This window comes from Myxine glutinosa, chromosome 9 (genome assembly GCF_964187855.1).
Source record: "Myxine glutinosa chromosome 9, kmMyxGlut1.1, whole genome shotgun sequence".
In the NCBI taxonomy this organism is placed as follows: Eukaryota; Metazoa; Chordata; class Myxini; order Myxiniformes; family Myxinidae; genus Myxine; species Myxine glutinosa.
The window spans coordinates 57,059,554-57,077,893 of record NC_136269.1 but is presented as its reverse complement, the minus strand read 5'-3'; the positions used below and the strand labels follow the sequence as shown (position 1 = coordinate 57,077,893).

Below are 18,340 nucleotides of genomic sequence, written 5' to 3'. Positions count from 1 at the left end.
GACAATTTATTAAAGATGCCAATATTATTGTCCGGGACATTTGAAGATTTCTGTGTGGAATAAGCTAAGATTTAGTCATTTTTTCAGCCTTTTTTACTTTGTTCCACTGCAAAACAAATAGACATGTGGATACGAAAATATTTTTATGGCATAGCCCATCGGGCAAAGCAGTTGAGAACAGTGTTTGTCCGTATGTATGTTTGTATGTATGTATGTATGTATGTATGTATGTATGTCCCCTCAAACGTATACCAATCAGAGCTGAGAATCTGGTCACATGACAGGGTGATGTGATTACGTCTGACGTCTTTATGGCGTACCACGGCTGACTCCACACTCCGGCATTTTGATTTATATGTCGTTCAGGCCGAACATATTGTCGAACCTGTCAAATGTCACAATCGCCATGCTCTACCTTTACGGTTTTCATTCAGTGTGAAACACAAACAAACCGATTGCTAAAATTATCATCAAATATCGAAAGCATAGTTGTCTTCAATATATTGTTACGGTACGCGGTTAAGGATGGTATGGTTGCCGAGCGGAGGCTCCGCGACCGAACAGTTGTTCCCCGACTAAACCCGATTCACCCAAACGTTGGCCGTATCGCGCCACAGATATTCAATGTGGAAAAGACTAAGACGACGAATGCAAAGAGGAAGAAGAAGAAGACTTACAGAAGAGTAACGGGGTTTATTATTATTTACACACACATAAGCAAAAAGAGCAGTCACGATTATTTACAGGTGACATGAAAACGCAGGTGACACAGTGAAAATTACTAGCTTATACAGACTTAGTTTACTACCCAGGACAGCACGAACAAAACAAACTCACGTACGCAAATGGATGGAAGGGTAGGAATCGTTTGGGAGGGATGAGCAGGTGGAATCCCAGGGCACAGCGAGCAGGTCCACTCCGGGTGGGAAGCGAGGAGCCGGCAGCTCCTTGTATTCGGCTTTACAGCGCACGCCGGCAGGGTCACTCGGCTGGTTGAAACGGGGCTGGTTGAAGCGGCTCTTTGTCAAAGGCTTTTCGTATCTCTCACGCAACTCCGGTGCAACTCTGAACTCTCTCCCGGTGGACTGCCAACCCTCTTACGCACCTGGACTCATCTGCCGTATCTCTGGTGTAGCTTGTCCCAGCGATCGTCGCACCCTTCTGTCCAAACCTTCAGCCCGGGTGTGACACGCCCTCTTCGGTTTCGGTACCGCCCTCCCCCCCGTGCTCTGTTTCGTGACCTTGTATGGTAATCCCACGGGCTTGTCTCCTTATTTGGGCATGGCGCCGACGGCACGCCCCTCGTGGCGAGCCACGGGCTTGTTTCCTTATTTGGGCATGGGGCTGAACAGCCCCGCCCTTCGTGGCGCGCCCTGGGCTTGCCTCTCCCGGGCGACCCCGCCCCTCCTGTTCAAACAGAGCACGGAGCACATATTCACTATAGCAGCGAAATGAGAGGGCGTGCACCCCATGCTTGTGAACTGCTTTACCCGCAGATGGAGAGTTTGGCTGGGAAATGGAAGTATTGAAGGGGAGCTATTCTTAATTGATTCGGTGCAATGGAGTGTCCTTCTAATGGAAGACGAGGCCTTACTCTAAAACACATAATAAGATATAAGCTACTGAACAAGGGTTTTATCGTGTCCTTCAATGTGGTGTTTCATGGAATAACTACCGGGACGCCCTTTTTACCTTTACACATCTCTGGAGGCAGGAGGGGCCATATCCAACCAATGTTACACAACAATTTACCACTACAATACACACAATCAAAAAAATGCAATCCTCATATCCGCAACAATATTAAAGTTGTAGTCAGGTTCACTATGTCAATAAATTATATTTCGTTCAAAATCATGGTAGATTAGCAAACCTATACATTTTTGGAAAGGTTATAGCATAAGGAAACTAAAAATCAATGTTTACATTTGGAGAGACTAGGGCATGCCCGTACTATATATATATCTAAAATTATATCCCCCCCCTCTATTTACATGAAATGGTTTGGTCCAAAGCGAACGGCTTGCGAGTGGTGACAATCCCCCCCCTCTATTTACATGAAATGGTTTGGTCCAAAGCGAACGGCTTCCGGAGTTTGGTAAAGAAATCGCCATCGCGTGCACAAACGCGCAGGAAAGCGAATGAATCGCAAATTCGTTTTTATTAGTTTTATTATTAGTTTTAAAACATAGTTTAACGCCAACATAGTTTGCAAACGTGAAATAAATGAATACGCTCTCAAATGTGCCATCCGAGGCAGAGTGTGTCCGCCACGTTCGGCACACGCGATAGTTCGCTGCTCTCTGATTGGTTGAATCGTTTTTTGGACATAGCTCGGTAAGTAATTGTCCGATTAATATGAAACCTTGAAAAGGCACATCCTCGGGTCCCCAGCAATATACCTGGCAAGTTAAAAGTATATCGGACCCGTGGTTGTCGAGAAACAGCGGTCACAGACAAACAAACGTACAGACAGAGATTACTGGAATTATAGATAGATACCTGTATGGCGGCCATTTTGGATTTTCAAAATGGCCACTGTAAAATACATATTTTGTTCTATTTCTGCCTCTAATTACCCTAAAAACTTTTTAAAATATACTAAACCTATATTTTCAGGGACAAGGAATCCAATGAAAGTATCAAATTAGTGCTATGGGGAATGGTAAGACACGAATCAAAGGTTTTGAATTGCAAAATACTGTCTTTATATTCGCGATAAGTTACATAATCAAATACATGTTATCATTTTGTACAGGCAGTTAATAACATCAAAATGTGTCACAATAATTCATATCACCAAACATACACAGGCAGTCAGCAAAATCATATATACACATGCAGTCAGTATAACTTCACATCTACACAGGCAGTCAATGACAAAATATACACAGGCAGTCAATGGCATCAAACATACACGATTACAGAATATGCCATTTAGAGTTCGTCATCACTGTCCTGTGTGTCGTATCTGACAATATAGTCCGCATCGTTTTCACAGTCCGTTCCACACAAGCAAAGGTCGGTCAAATTGATTGGCAAATCGAATTGGTCGAATGGTCAATCGAATCGAATTCGATGAATCGAATCGATCGAATTGGTCGAATGGTCGATCGAAGCGAATGGTCGAATTGGTCGAATGGAATTGGTCGATTGGTCGAATTGGTCGAATCGAATTGGTCGGAATTGGCAAATGTAAACATTGATTTTCAGATTTTCCATGTAATAACGTTTCCAAAAATGTATAGGTTTGCTAATCTACCATGATTTTGAACGAAAAAACATAGTGAACCTGACTATAGCGGCAGTTTTGTGTCCGGTTATCACGCTACGTCAGTACGTCTATAAAATGTCATTACGACGGCTGCCTCCACCGGCTGCCTCCACCGACTGACATTTTAATTTACCAGTACACCCGCTCACTACGGAGCATCAGGAAGGGTCATTCCCCTTTGGGTATATAGATTACAGTGGATCTATGGTCAGGTCTCAAGAACATTGGGTGTGTGTTCATTTACCAAGATTCTTGTGGAGAGATCGCCATTTGGTTGAAGCATTCGAGCAAGCACACCATTCAAAACCATTAAGGAACGGCTGGCTTGGCAAGTGCTAGCTCGCTGTTTGGTACATGAGTACAACCCGGGCTTCCTCCTTTTCAGTTTCGTGTTAAACAGCAGGAAAAGTGGGTTTCCTTGGTGGTTTTCAAAACAAAACCTTAATTGGTGGGTTTCAAAAAGCAGCTACGAAAAACGGCACTTTTGTGGCAGGAAGGGTCATGTTATTTACCCAGCCCTTGTGGGATATATAGATTACAGTAGATCTTCGCTCAGTTCTGTAAGTAAAGCTTACCTCAGGGATGTTGGGATTTCTCCAAATTTATTTGATTAATGTTATAAACAGCATTAGCGACTGTTTAAAAAGCTAATCATTTGTCTGTGGTTTATAATATTTTACAAGCCCTGCTGCGCCGCTGTTGGACTGCCGATCTTGTTTAATTTCAGCAATTTTCTAGAAGAAATGATGCATTATTTGAAAAAAGTGCAAGGGTGCCAATATTTTTGTCCACGACTGTATATTATCTGTGCTTGTCTTCTTTGTGTAAATTGTTCCTCTAACAGTAATAATGGGTGGCACCAAATTGCCATAATGCGAGGTTGTTGTGGATACTTTGAGATGGCTGTTTGAAACACATCTCTCCCAGATGGACCGTGTTTTAAGTTTATTTTGGGCAGTGTCCGGGGAACTGTTGACGCTACTTTCATCAAATGCTGTGCCAGGACTGTTGGCGAGCTGTTTGCTTGAAACACACCCACGGAATGGAGACAATTATATATTTACAAAATTATCTACTTTTAAAGAGGTTTCCGTTCTCGGAGTAACTATTTGTATTGGGGTGATATAAATAATGTAGGCGAGTTATATTGCTTAGGGATGTCTGGCTTTGTATCCTTTGCTCGTTCTATTTTTTAAATATACTCACCATGTCATCCATTGAATGAACCTTGATGACCAGTATATAATAATTGCAAACCAGAATTTTGAAGATTCATTGTATGTACTGTATTGTATAACTTTTAACGACCGTAGACGGTGCCATCCTACTATATTAAATTGTGTGTGTGTGTGTGTGTGTGTGTGTGTATGTGTGTGTGTGTGTGTGTGTGTGTGTGTGTGTGTGTGTGTGTGTGTGTGTGTGTGTGTGTGTGTGTGTGTGTGTGTGTGTGTGTGTGTGTGGGGGGGGGGGGGGGTGAGGGGGTGTTTATTTTTTCATCTGAAAATCATTGAAGAAAACAGGACTGGCCCGATTTCCAACAATTTTTGCATACATGTTTGTTGTACGCAGGATCAGGTCATGGGCACAAAAACAATCCTTCAATGCTCCCAAAGAGACTATGTAAGGCATGTTGCACTACCATTTTTTGCATTGCCAAGGTGGTTGTCTCAGGATAATAATAATAATTAAAAAAAAGTTATTCTATTATTAGGTATTTGCAAATTAGACTAAATTTTGTTCTGACCTTTTAAAAAATAAATGGAAATGTCATTACTTTGAAGGCTGGCATTCATTTTAAATACAGTATTGCATTAATGGTTGCTGCTCAGTAAAAGTGGAGTGATTAAAGTTGATGGTATCAAAGAATATTTGCAATGTTTTCTTGGAAGCGTGTATTGTTTTTGTGGCAGCAGGGGCCTTCAAGTGGAATGCAGTTCATTTGTAACCATACTCAAATAGTCCCAGTGTGTAAAGTGATTATTCAAAGAAATCAAAGGGTGCGGTCGATTTTCATCTCAAGTCCTTGACGCAGAATAAACTTTAGAAAGTTATACTGTGAAAACCTCACTCAACCATTGTGTGTGTGTGTGTGTGTGTGTGTGCGTGTGTGTGTGTGTGTGTGTGTGTGTGTTTGTCTGTCTCTGTCTGTGTTTCGTTGGTTGTCATCTCTATTTGTGGGTTTCAGGAGGTGGAACGGAATCCTCCCAGGACCCAAAGTATCCACCTCTGCTTCGGTAAGGGATCACAGTTCATGGACCAAGCAGGTCAACTTTTTCAGAGTTTTGTACCAAGGACTCTTTTCAGGATCGTTGCCAAACCCCAGATTTCCTCCAGTTGAAGTTCATTTGTGGTAATATTCCCGGGGATGGTTTGTAAATCTGTGAGGTTCTTCTTCATCATTCCTGTTGCTCTAATTATCATCGGTAGAATTTCGATGCTCTTCAGCTTCCAAGATCGCTTGACCTAATTTTTGAGGTCCTGGTTGATATTTGGTCATTTTCTTGAAATCTCTGTTGTTTAGGCCAAAATCGCTAGGTACTGATATCTCAATCATCAATGCTTTTTTTTCCTTTTTCTTCCTGAGTACAATGTCCGGACGCAATGCTTTGTTTTCATGCTCGATGGAACCATCAGTTCGTACATGAGCATGATGTGCTCATTTTCCATGATTACCCTTGGTTCATGTTTCCATGAGTTTTCTGGGACTGGGATGCTTAACTTTTTGCTGATATACCAATGAATCACTTCGCATACTATGTTGTGTCATTGTGTGTAAAGTTGTTCTGATAGATTTTTGCATCCCGAGAGCAGGTGACTAGTACTTTCTGTTTCTGTCTTGCAGAATATACAATTGTCCGTCTGGCTCAGTCCCACCATCTTTTTAAATCCATTGGTGTAGTGTCCTTGATCTTGGGCATTTATTATGATTTGTTTGCCGTCCCAGTTTAGCTGACCTCTTCTTAGCCATTCCAATGAGCCTTCTTTGTCTATCCCACTCTGTCCAATTATTTTTTGTATTTTCCTGCTCTTTTGTCATTCTCCCAGTTGTTGGTGTGTATTTCTTGATATTTACCCTGCGTCGCGAAGAGAAAAGCGGGGTTAAGCATTCAATACGTACGTACGTGGCCGTGTCTGTATTTTAAAAATACATTTTCTCGGCAACCGTTGGTCCGATTGACATGGCATTTTCACCATAGAAGGGCCTCCTCCTGTATAATATTTTAATGAATATTATGACGTCATAGGTCACGTGGTACAGGCGCCATCTTGGAAAAACGTTACACCTCTATCTCCCAAACCACTCGATGTAAAAAATGGAAACATGGCTTATTGTCAAGTACTCACCATGGGGAATAAGATACGTTGATGATGATGTCCAGTGTCTTAATTATGACGTCATAATTCGACAAGTACAACGCTTGATCTGATCAGTATGAAAAAAAAAAAAATTCCTCTGCAACTGTTAGTCCGATTGGCACGAAATTTTCAGAATATGATCGTCGACTCCTGTGGAATTTTTTAAATGATAATTATGACATCATAGGTCACGTGGTACAGGCGCCATCTTGGAAAAATCGAAAAAAGGTTGCACCTCTATCGCCGAAACTGCTCCATGGAAAAAAACTGAAACATGGCTCATTGTCAAGTACTCCGCTTGGGGAATAAGATATGTTAATGATGATGTCATCGGTACTTTAATTATGACGTCATAATTCGACAAGTACAACGCTTGATTCGATCAGTAGAATTTTTTTCTCTGCAATTCCTGGTCCGATTGACACGAAATTTTCACCATAGGAGGGCCTCCTCCTGTAGAATATTTCAATGATTATTATGATGTCATAGGTCACGTGGTACAGGCGCCATCTTGGAAAAACTTCGCACCTCTATCTCTGAAACCACTCCATGGAAAAAAATTGAGACCTGGCTCATTGTCATCGACTCCCCATGGGGAATAAGATATGTTAATGATGATGTCATCCGTGCCTTCGTTATGACGTCATAATTCGACAAATACAACACTTATCCATCCAATCATTATCTTACTATAATTCACCAAATGTCCGTCTGTCTGTCTGTCTGTCTGTCCGTTTGAAGGTACTGCTGAACCGATCTGAACCGAACCGATCTGAACTGCTGAACCGATCGCAACGATATTTTGGGTGGGTAATCCTGGGATCTCCAGGAGTAAAATAGGCTATTTAGTTTTCCCAATTTCGGCTTTGGTCTCCAGCATTCTCAGGTTTGGACTCCCGCATAACATTCGTGTTCGCAATAACGTTCATTGTGACGATGTTTTCATTGTGACGATGTTGTTTTCCTGGGTGCCGCACAAACGGCTGCACCGATCGCTGCACGGCTGCACCGATCGGACTCGGTGACCTCGGACAAAGACCTTTTATAAGGACAGGGGTTGAATCCCTGCTTGAAAGAATTCCAACCCCCTCCCAGCCATCACGGCCGTCTCTCCAACTTACAATCCCACGAGATATGCGGAAAGGACGACCCAAAACCAATTATCTTCTTTTTGATTCGTATATAAACATCACTAAAAGTAAATAATGACCTCGGCCAAAGTTCAAATGACGTGAGTTTAATCTCTACATGAGAGAGTTCCACATAGCTACTTGGGCGGTGTATACGCTAACAGATCGCTGTCTCCATCGATCTTGCCAAGGCCGTAACACCGATTGGCTCAAAATCCTTTTAACTGTTGATATGGAAGTTTTTACAATGAAGGAAACACGTATCGGGAGTACATACGACATCGGGAGTACTAACTGCACGCGTCTTCAGTATCAAGCTTAAATCTCTCATGGCGGATCTGAAGAGCGGAATGCTTGGAGAAGTGGTGGGCTACTTCGGCATGGAGGATCAGAAACGTGGACTCCCACACTGCCACATCCTGCTGATACTTGCTCCCGCATGCCGTTATTTTCCCGGGTGCCGCACAAACGGCTCCACCGATCGAGATTTAACGGATGTTAATATATAAATCGTTTAAAAGAAAAAAAGCCTTCAATTTCTGATAGCCTTTTCATTTGGGCCTCCCAATTGAAGCCCCGCCCATAGGGCGGGTACCGTTGCTAGTTAGAAAAATTTCAGGAACTGTTGGTCTGATGGACACAAAATTTTCACCATAGGAGCGCCTCCTCCTTTAGAAAAATTTAATGATAATCATGACGTCATAGGTCATGTGTTACAGGCTTCATCTTGGAAAAATCGATAAACGTTGCACCTCTATATCTCCAAAACCGCTCTATGGAACAAATTGAAACGTGGCTCATTGTAAATAACTCCATATGGGGAATAGGTGTTGTTAACGATGATGTCATTGATGCCATAATTATGACGTTGTGGCGGTTACCTTATGTGCAGGTAACCGCATGTGGCGGTTACCTTATGTGATTACCTTATTTGGGCATAATACACATGCACGGGCCTGTTGGACTTGTGGTTGTGCGGACGTGACGCACGCACGGTTGCCGGAGCCACGCCCTCCGAAGAGGGCTTTCGGCTTTATATAAGCATGCCGACTTCCGTTCGAGTTTAGTGTGCTGGATCTTGCTGTTACAAGAAACCATCTTCGAACCCTACGAATGGCCTCGTTCTCTCGCCTTCCGCGACTCCTAAACTGGTGACCTCCGACTGCCCCCGAACGGATTCGGGAGCTGCGAACGAACACGGCAAGCGCGCCCTAGCCAGGGAAGCCACCTAAGCTGGGGACGCCGGCTTCTCCCGCACGGCTTCGGGCGCAGTTTCGAACGCGGTTTCGAAATGCCGGAGTTTCGGAAACGACGACGGCCTTGACTATGAGGTTCGCGCACCGCGCTCGGCTCCTCCTCTACGACCGGAGGGGCGAGCCTACTCCAAGACCCTCCGAAGGCACGGCTGCTTCATCACCTTCGCGCGCACTGACGTTGGCGGAACGGCTGCTTCGTCACCTTCGTGCGCACTGACGTTGGCGGAACGGCCGCTTCGTCACCCTCGCGCAACTACTTCTCCGACCCTGCGTCCTCGGGAGGCCCGTGAGGAACCTCGGCAGCCTCCCCCGAGGCCTTGACCAGCCCCTCGGTTGGCTCACCCGCTTTTCGCGTGCACCGCTCGAGCCTTCTCGGCACTGCACCCGCGACCTGCAACCTCCGGAGGCTCGTGAGGAACCTCGGCAGCCTCCCCCGAGGACTTGCCCAACCCCTCGGTCGCCTCGGCCTACGCATAGGCCCGTGGAGTGCATTCTGGGGGGACGTATGTGGCGGGTACCTTATGTGCAGGTAACCGCATGTGGCGGTTACCTTATGTGATTACCTTATTTGGGCATAATACACGTGCACAGGCCTGTTGGACTTGTGGTTGTGCGGACGTGACGCACGCGCGGTTGCCGGAGCCACGCCCTCCGAAGAGGGCTTTTGGCTTTATATAAGCATGCTGACTTCCGTTCGAGTTTAGTGTGCTGGATCTTGCTGTTACAATAAACCATCTTCGAACCCTACGAATGGCCTCGTTCTCTCGCCTTCCGCGACTCCTAAAACGTCATAATTCGACAGGGACAACACTTAGTCTGATCAGTTTGAAATTTATTGAGAATTATCTATGCAACAATTATTTAGAGAATATAAATTTATGATGTCATCGCTGACGTGTTCTGGCAGCCATATTGGATCAAAAAAAAGAAACGTCCAAAAACAGAAGAGTTGGCTCACACCAAGTTGACTGCGCAGGGTAAATATTCTATGAATACCATCTAGTTATTTTTATATACTTCTTTTGTCTTTTTTGCAATTGTTGAGGCTGTATTTGTTGTTTCATTTTCCTGTGTGGCATCTTCCATTCGCACCTGTTTTTTGAAATTATTTGCAAGGTGAGTTCGGGATACTTTTTCAGATTTGTTGTGGTCATGTTTGTTTACAAATTGCATCCGAAAGTCTGTTGAGCATTTCACATACTCAGCTAGTCTTACACTCATCGCACTGTGCATCTGGTTGAATTCCATCAGGCCGCTACTTCCGTTTCTTGGCATTTTTGGGATGCATTGGTTTTTACCTGCGACGTGTTGCAGGTCTACAAGAGCTCCGCATAGTGGTTGTTGTTGTGGTTCTTGTTTGGGGTCGGTTTTTTTTTTGTTTGTTTTTTTTTTGTTTTTTTTGAAATCTGTCTAATGGATTAGATATCTGGCGGACTCCACCCACCATGGCAATGACACCCAGACAAAATAATATGGCCTGAAGGCCTCTACTGATTATATACTGCCCGGGTTTGTTGCGTCAAATTTCCCATTGGCTTTGTTTAGGTCGAGTGTTACTCATGATGAGGTACCCTGAAAAATCTGATCAATGTTGAATAAAAACTAGAACGGCACTCTTCGACGTCACGACGTTGACTGATATGCCTCCGCGCACATTATTACATCACACACATTACATTATTACAGTTGAGGAAGGATGAAAGTGACTGGTTGAGAAGAGTGATGGAAATGAATGTAGAAGGAAGTAGAGGACGGGCAAGACTGAGAAAGACTTGGCTAAAGATGGTGGACGAAGAAATGTGGGCAAGGGGGTTAACAAGGAGAGATGCAGAAAATAGGGCAAGATGGAGAAGATTGTCATGGGGACCGCAAGGCTGACCCCCGCTCTAGCAAGGAAAATGGCCTTAAAATGCATGTTGTTGTTTGTTGTTTGCACATTATTACATCATTATCATACTTTAATCAAGTTTGATTTAAATCCTTTCAGCTGTGCTCAAGTTAGCACATTTGTACTTGACATGATGTTTGGCCTTTGACCTTGTTACCCCCAAAATCTAATCAGTTAATCTTTACATCATTATACATATCTGTTCCAAGTTTTAATTCAATCCCATTAGCCATTCTCAAGTTATAGACCTATTACAGACTTTGACCGTTAACCTTTGACCTCTTGACCCCAAATTCGAATCATTTAATCTTTACATCATTATACATACCAAATTTGAATTGGATTACTCCAGCCATTCTCAAGTTATAGACCTATTAGACTTTGACCTTTGACCTCTTGACCCCAAATTCTAATCATTTAATCTTCACATCATTATACATACCCATACCAAATTTGAATTGGATCACTTCCGCCATTCTCAAGTTATAGACCTATTACAGACTTTGACATTTGACCTATGACCCCAACATCGAATCGCTTAATCTTTACAACATTATACAAACCTGTACCAAGTTTGAATTAGATTTCTTCAGCCGTTCTCAAGTTGTAGCTCTATTACAGATTTGACCTTTGACCCCAAAATCTAATCACTTAATCTTTACATCATTATACATACCTGTACTGAGTTTGAATTGCATCACTTCAGCCGTTCTCAAGTTATAGACCTATTACAGACTTGGACCTCTTGACCCCAAAATCGAATTGGTTCATCTTTACATCATTCTACATAAGTGTACCAAATTTGGTCAGCATCCCATCACTGGTTCACAAGTTATCGCAGTAACAGTATTTTTTACCTGACCTTTGGCCTTTGACCTCCTGACCCCAAAATCCAATCAGTTCATCTTTACTTCATTGTACATGCCTGCATCAAGTTTGACTAAGATCCCTTTGGCCGTTCTCAAGTTATCGCGGTAACGAAAACCTATCGTGGACGGATGGACGCAAGGACGGACAGACAGCCGGACTTCGTCGCCGGAGGCAAAATTATTAGCAAGATTTAATCAAACCGGTCAGCATGCATTGTATGAGGGTCCCTAAAAAAATAGCAATACATCATTTTTGAGTTATCTCATATTGGAGTTAAACAATCCATCACCACTGGACAAATCAGCTCGTTCTGATATAACCCTGGCGGAAGCTGTTATTGGTGAGATGTGTCGAGTTAATCTGTTAATAGCGCATTAAATGTCCATATCCCAATCAGCCCGTTTCCGGATTTTGTCGCAGGTTGTGATCACGGTGTGGTCATTCTTGTTATAGAATATTTTGTGGATAGTGACTGGTTTCCTTGGTTTGATACCTCGTTTTTTTTATTTCCGCTTATGGCAAGTTTATTATTTTGCAGCTGTATTGGAACACTGGTACTGCAAGCTGCTTTATGGCTTTGATTTTGTTCCTTGGGTAGAGAGAGGTATGTTTTCAGGATCATCCTAGTTATACGCAGGTATTTTGGCATTTGTTTTGTGCATTTTTGTGACAAATTTGGTGGCCCTCCTCTATTCCAAGGTATTTGTATGATGTTTCGTTTTCTCGTTCCCGTGTTGCATTTCGGGAGATTTTTATGTTTGCCATTTTTGTTGGTCTGCCTTGCACGAATGTGCATTTGCCTCATTTATCTCGGCCAAATTCCATTTGGACGTCGTCAGAGTATCGTTTCACTAATTTCATTTCTGTGAATTTTTTTATCATTCCATGCCGTAAGAATGCTGGTGTGTACCCCGGTTTAGAATAGGTACACCGTATCCCTGTGTGTCGTAAGAGGCGACTAAAAGGGTTGGCGTCAGGAAGGGCATCCGGCCATAAAAACATTGCCTCAAAAAGAGAACGATGACAATTACGACTAAAGATGGTCGAAGAAGAAATGCGGGCAAGGGGGTTAACAAGGGGAGATGCAGAAAATAGGGCAAAATGGAGAACATTGTCATGGGGACCGCAAGGCTAACCCCCGCTCTTGCAGGGAAAATGGCCTTAAAATGCCTGTTGTTGTATTCCATGCAGAGTTTTAAATAATCCCTGTACAGTAGATGTGTCACTTTCTTAATTGGGTGTTAGTGTGTATCTGTGTCCTTGCTCATTGATGTTATTAAATGGATCCAGAGCAAGGTAGATCAGAGGGGATGAGAGGTTGTCGCCCTGGAAGATCCCGTGACGTGTTTTCATTCCTCGTGCTGGTGTTTAGATCTTTCCTTCTGAGTACTGCGGCATTATATATTAGCATGGTATTCCATTTCTCCATTGCTTTGTCAATCAGTTTGATTATCTTGAGGTTGATTTTGTACATTTGCATGCACTTTATCATCTGTGAATGTGGGGCACCATCCAAATTCTAAAGCTTAAATTATGTAGTCTATCCAGAGGTTGAGATGGTTTGGTCATGTGTTGAAGAAGGATGAAAGTGACTGGTTGAGAAGAGTGATGGAAATGAATGTAGAAGGAAGTAGAGGACGGGGAAGACTGAGAAAGACTTGGCCAAAGATGGTGGAAGAAATGCGGGCAAAGGGGTTAACAAGGAGAGATGCAGAAAACAGGGCAAAATGGAGAAGATTGTCATAGGCTATGAGCCAAGGGGGTTGGTCGGTACCATACAGATGGAGTAAGGCTCATTGTGATTTTTAGCAAGATATATGTCCCTAGATATGAAAAAAAAGTGATAGCAGTGTATAACTCTCGGCCATCTCTGTGTTATCACCCGAAATATTATTATACGCCTGCTTCGCTTCGCCAAAAAATGTGATATTTGCTAAAATTGGAATAAATATGTTTTTAAGGACCAGAGTGCCAATAATTTGCATACTGGATGCCAACTAATATAGTAATAGAAATATAGAACATTTGTGGGGGTTATTTATCAAAATATTGATATAATGACAAAAAATATGTTAAATTTAGTGAAAAAGTGGTCGAAATCGCTTCGAGTTCAGAATTCACATTGTACATTTTTGTCAATATTTCAAAAATGAAAACTCCCAGAGTAACATTTGACCCCTCAAAATCTTCGCAAGGAACCACTGCATTGGAATATATCATTACTTTGTAATATGGTGGTTGTTTGGGGCACATATTTTGGCAAAGTTCAAAATATGTTCAACCATACCCCCTAATTTTGATATTTTGGAACGAAACATAGCTTTTGAACATTTTAGGTTTATTCGTCTACTACTTTTGGTATCTCAGTGTAATTTTTGGTATTAGCTAGTATCCTAAAGTAGGTTTGTAACATCAGCTACATTATATTTCACAATGCATGCAAACTTGCTCCACACTCTAGGTTTATCATGATCTCTCGAACAAATACGATCTCGATCTCGATCTCGATCTCGGCACTCTGTGGTCCTTAAAAACATATTTATTCCAATTTTAGCAAATATCACATTTTTTGGCGAAGCGAAGCAGGCGTATAATAATATTTGTCTGTTGTCTGTCTCTTTGTCTCTCTGTCTCGCTGTCTGTCTGTCTAAATAACGAATAAACCTAAAATGTTCAAATCTTGCTAAAAAATCACAATGAGCCTTACTCCATCTGTATGGTACCGACAGGTCAAATTTGGGGGGTCTGGGTCATAGCCTATCATGGGGACCGCAAGGCTAACCCCCGCTCTAGCAGGGAAAATGGCCTTAAAATGCCTGTTGTTGTTGTTGTATCCATGCTGTGGACAATTTGGTTCTTCTCATTTTACAATTTTCGAGTCTGGCCTTTATTAGAAGTAGGTGGTCTCTTTCTCTGTAACATCCTCTCTTACATCCCTTCTGTTCTACCTCTAGGCCTCCTTGTTGTTAGATGGGTGGTACATCATTTATGTGATTATTCACGTTAGAAGCTTATGTTGTTAGTAGACATGTTATTGGTCGATATTTATGAGGTAGTTGGATTTCCTCAGATTTTGAGATGAGGAAGGTGTTATCTTCTGAGTCACTCATCCATTACTTTTTCCTCTTGGATGCGTTCATGGAATGCTCGAGCATCGTGATTGTGGAGAGCATGTAGTTGTTTCAGCCAGACGTTTGGAGTTCCATCCGGGCCAGGGCTTTTAAAGTTTGGCGGTTCTTCAATTTTTTTTTTTCTCATCAATTATTACTGGGGGCATTTCACTTGGTTGTTGTTTTTTTCTTTTCCAAGTGTTCGATCCATTCCACCTTCCCATTGTGTTCTTTTGGTTCTTTATACATTACTTCCAGAAATCTTCAAGTTGATCGTTTTTCAGGGGGATTTGATTGTGTCTCTGTCTGTCTCACTGTTGATGATCCTTCATAACAAGTTTGGGCCACTAAATTGTGTCAACTCAAATATTCCACCATGATTGCACACCTGCAAATAATACAAGAGTATTAGTACAGAATAACCATTAGACAAGTGAAAACCATCTTTTAATAGCTGCTTTACTTGACAAATAGAGTAATGACAAAATAAAATAGGTGAGTTTGCTTACAGTACTTTTCAGACACCTGTATTTGCTTCCAACAGTCAATACAAATACAACAAACACATGATTCAATTTTTTTTTTTAACTAATACTTAAACACCCTTCAAAGTTAATCCCTTTGAGGTTGCAAAACGTCTCAGTGTACAGCCCAAGAGTCCTATTCCTAAATTAGTTACGACAAATGATTTATTACATTCTCCAGATTGTGATGTATCTTAATTCGTTTTGCAACCGAGCTTTGATTCACTTGAATATGTAGTTCACTTATAATCTTCAAATTATTCATATTTCTGTTTTAATAAAAGAATATACACAACGAAAATTATTCTGTTGTACAACATGCCGACAATCTTGGGAATTTCTCTCCTTGTGATATTTCAGATTCCGTGCCTGCTGTGAAATGCCAAGCAGTGAATTGAGAAGAAATGTGATGTGATCTTTGGGTTTTAGCTCAGCACGCGACATTCTAGGTGAGCCTTTACCTTCAACGAATTGAACATTGACATACTGAGAGAGCCTAATTTAAAGGCCTTGCAACTTGCTTGTCCTTCACTCACACCAACTCTGCTTAGTAATTCGTTTTCCTGATTTGAAAATGGAAGGATTTTTATTGGGAAGGGAAGCTCTATCTCCTTTGACTATTTCCAATTTTCAGAATGGCCACATTGGTTTACCCACTGATATATTAACCATGTATTGACTGCATGATTTTACTGAAGAGTGGGAATTATATGTTTCTTTGGCTGATCTCACCGTATTTGGCCCTTTCATCCTCAAGGGATATCTTATCTACCTCCGCTAATTCACCCCAGATCCACTTTTTTGAAATTCCAACTTCTTTCCTGGAAGTCCTTGCAGTGTCCATATGTTTTATACTTCTCCCATCTCCCCCCAAGCCCTCTCCCTCCCACAGATCTCTCGATGTCCCTGCTCTCAAATGTTGTGTTTGTGTCCTTCCCCCTCTCTCCCCATCTGGTCTACCGCTCTCCTTATTATATGTTTTATGTGTCAGTTTGACTTTTGTGTGATTAATGTTAGCTCTTTCACGAGCCGCGATCTTGTATACAAAAAAAAACAAAAACAAACCCTAAAGGTGTTTGTGTCCATACGCGACTTTTAAAATGATGCAATCGACCCCAGAATGCTCAGCGCACATGCATAAAGACCTCAAGCAACAACAGTTGCAGGGAAACTACATTGTGTGTGCCAGATAAGAAGTGTTACCTAAAACGGCTCACAAAGCTTATAAAGAAGTGGAAAATGCTTAGAAAAGTACCTGAGAGAAAGGGTGTTCCTCTGAAAAACAAAATATTTGAAATACTTTCTGATCAACTCGTCCAAAAAAGTTTATCTAGCAGACCATAGGGCAAAACTCATGACTGTGGGCCCGTGCAAGGCCTGTGAACTGGCGCATTCTACGCCTCTGAACATGGCAGGCTTGGTGATTTATTTATTGGATGTCTGAAATTGTAAAGATGATGCCGTCATTCCCAACATTCAGGTAGACTTACCAGAGGGAGACAGATATCTGGCTTGGGTGCTTCTTAACACCAACATATTGTTACGGAATCCAACGTCGGCCTTCCCCACTTACCAAGGGGGGGATTAATCCCCTCGCTCGTATGACTGACAGACGTGGTCCCTGACGCTGTACCGCGACCTCCGGAAAGGCCGGTGGCACAGCCCCGTTCATACCGCGGACAGATGTTAATTGCCGAGCGGTTTTAAGCAACCGCGGCACGAACTATTAACAACGACTAGACCCGATTCCTGAACGTTGGCCAAATCGTGCCACAGGTTGTCAATGGGGAAAAGACAAAGACGACGGATGTGAAGAAGAAGAAGACAAAGGCAAAAGGTTGGGAATACGAATACTATTTATTACTACTATTTACACAATTAAAGAAACCAAGGAAGAAGGAAGGATAATAAAATAAAAGACAGAAAGAAGCAAGGAGACACAGTGCAACGCTAGCTTACCTATGGCAGTCTTACTTATACCCAGGGTCAAGACACACAAAGACAGACTACGAGCACACTTACATGGGGGATGATGACAGGAATGGCAGGAGGTGGATGGCTGGAGGGAGAGGAAGGCATGGAGCTGGCTGGAGCTTGATCCCGCACGGGACGTCGGGCTGGACCTCAACGGCCACCGATCCTGGTTCCCGCGGGGTAACGGGTCGGAGTTGCCTGGTGGAGCCAACGCTACCTGGTGGAGTCAAAGCTGCTGGTGGAGGGTCTGGCGTGACGGGTTCTCTCTCTCTGTCTCGCAACTCGCAGGACTCTCTCACTCTTCAACTTAATGGTTCGCTGTCTCTTCGCCGTATATCTCCCGTCTCTCTCACAAAGGCTTCCGCCCGCGCTTATATCTCGCCTCGGGCGATCAAGTGGCCGGCCTCCAGGACACGCCCATCGGTGAGGTCGCCTCGGCCCTGATTGGTCGCGAGGGCTCACCGATCCCGCCCTTAGAGGAGGCGTTGGCAAGGCCACGCCTTGTTCCCGGCGCTGGGCTGACTCCTCCCACCTTCGGCTCCGAGATGACCTCGTGGCTAATGGAGTTTGGGGTGAAACAAACACAACCCCACACCAGCGGCAGAATGTAGCAAACCGCCCAGTGCAGTTGGCAATTGACGAAAGGGGGGATGTGCAGGGAATCTACCTTGTTTGAATTTGGTGCAATGGAGTGTTAATTAATGGAAGACAAGGCCTTAACCTACATAGAATAAGGAGATAACTGTATAGAAGGATATATGATTGGCTACGTGTGGTATATGAAATAACTACGGGAACGACCTTTGACCTTTATACACAACAACTGGAGGAAGGAGGGTGACATTTTACCATAATAAAAAAACACAATTCTCATATCCACAACAATATATATTGTTACGGACCGTGGATTAGATGTTATTTTGACCGAGCGGTGGTGTAACCGCGGCCGAACAGTTA

At 42.9% G+C, this 18,340-nt stretch overlaps 1 protein-coding gene across 17 annotated transcripts in view; it reads left to right on the top strand.

Moving 5' to 3' along the window:
• LOC137435371 (kinesin light chain 1) overlaps positions 1 to 18,340 on the top strand; it is a 150,785-nt gene that overhangs the window by 35,972 nt on the left and 96,473 nt on the right. For all 17 annotated transcript variants that reach the window (XM_078784370.1, XM_078784361.1, XM_078784365.1 and 14 more), the window contains exon 2: positions 15,770 to 15,858. The gene's annotated coding sequence lies outside the window, so the exon portion shown is untranslated. The remainder of the gene's footprint in view (positions 1 to 15,769; positions 15,859 to 18,340) is intronic.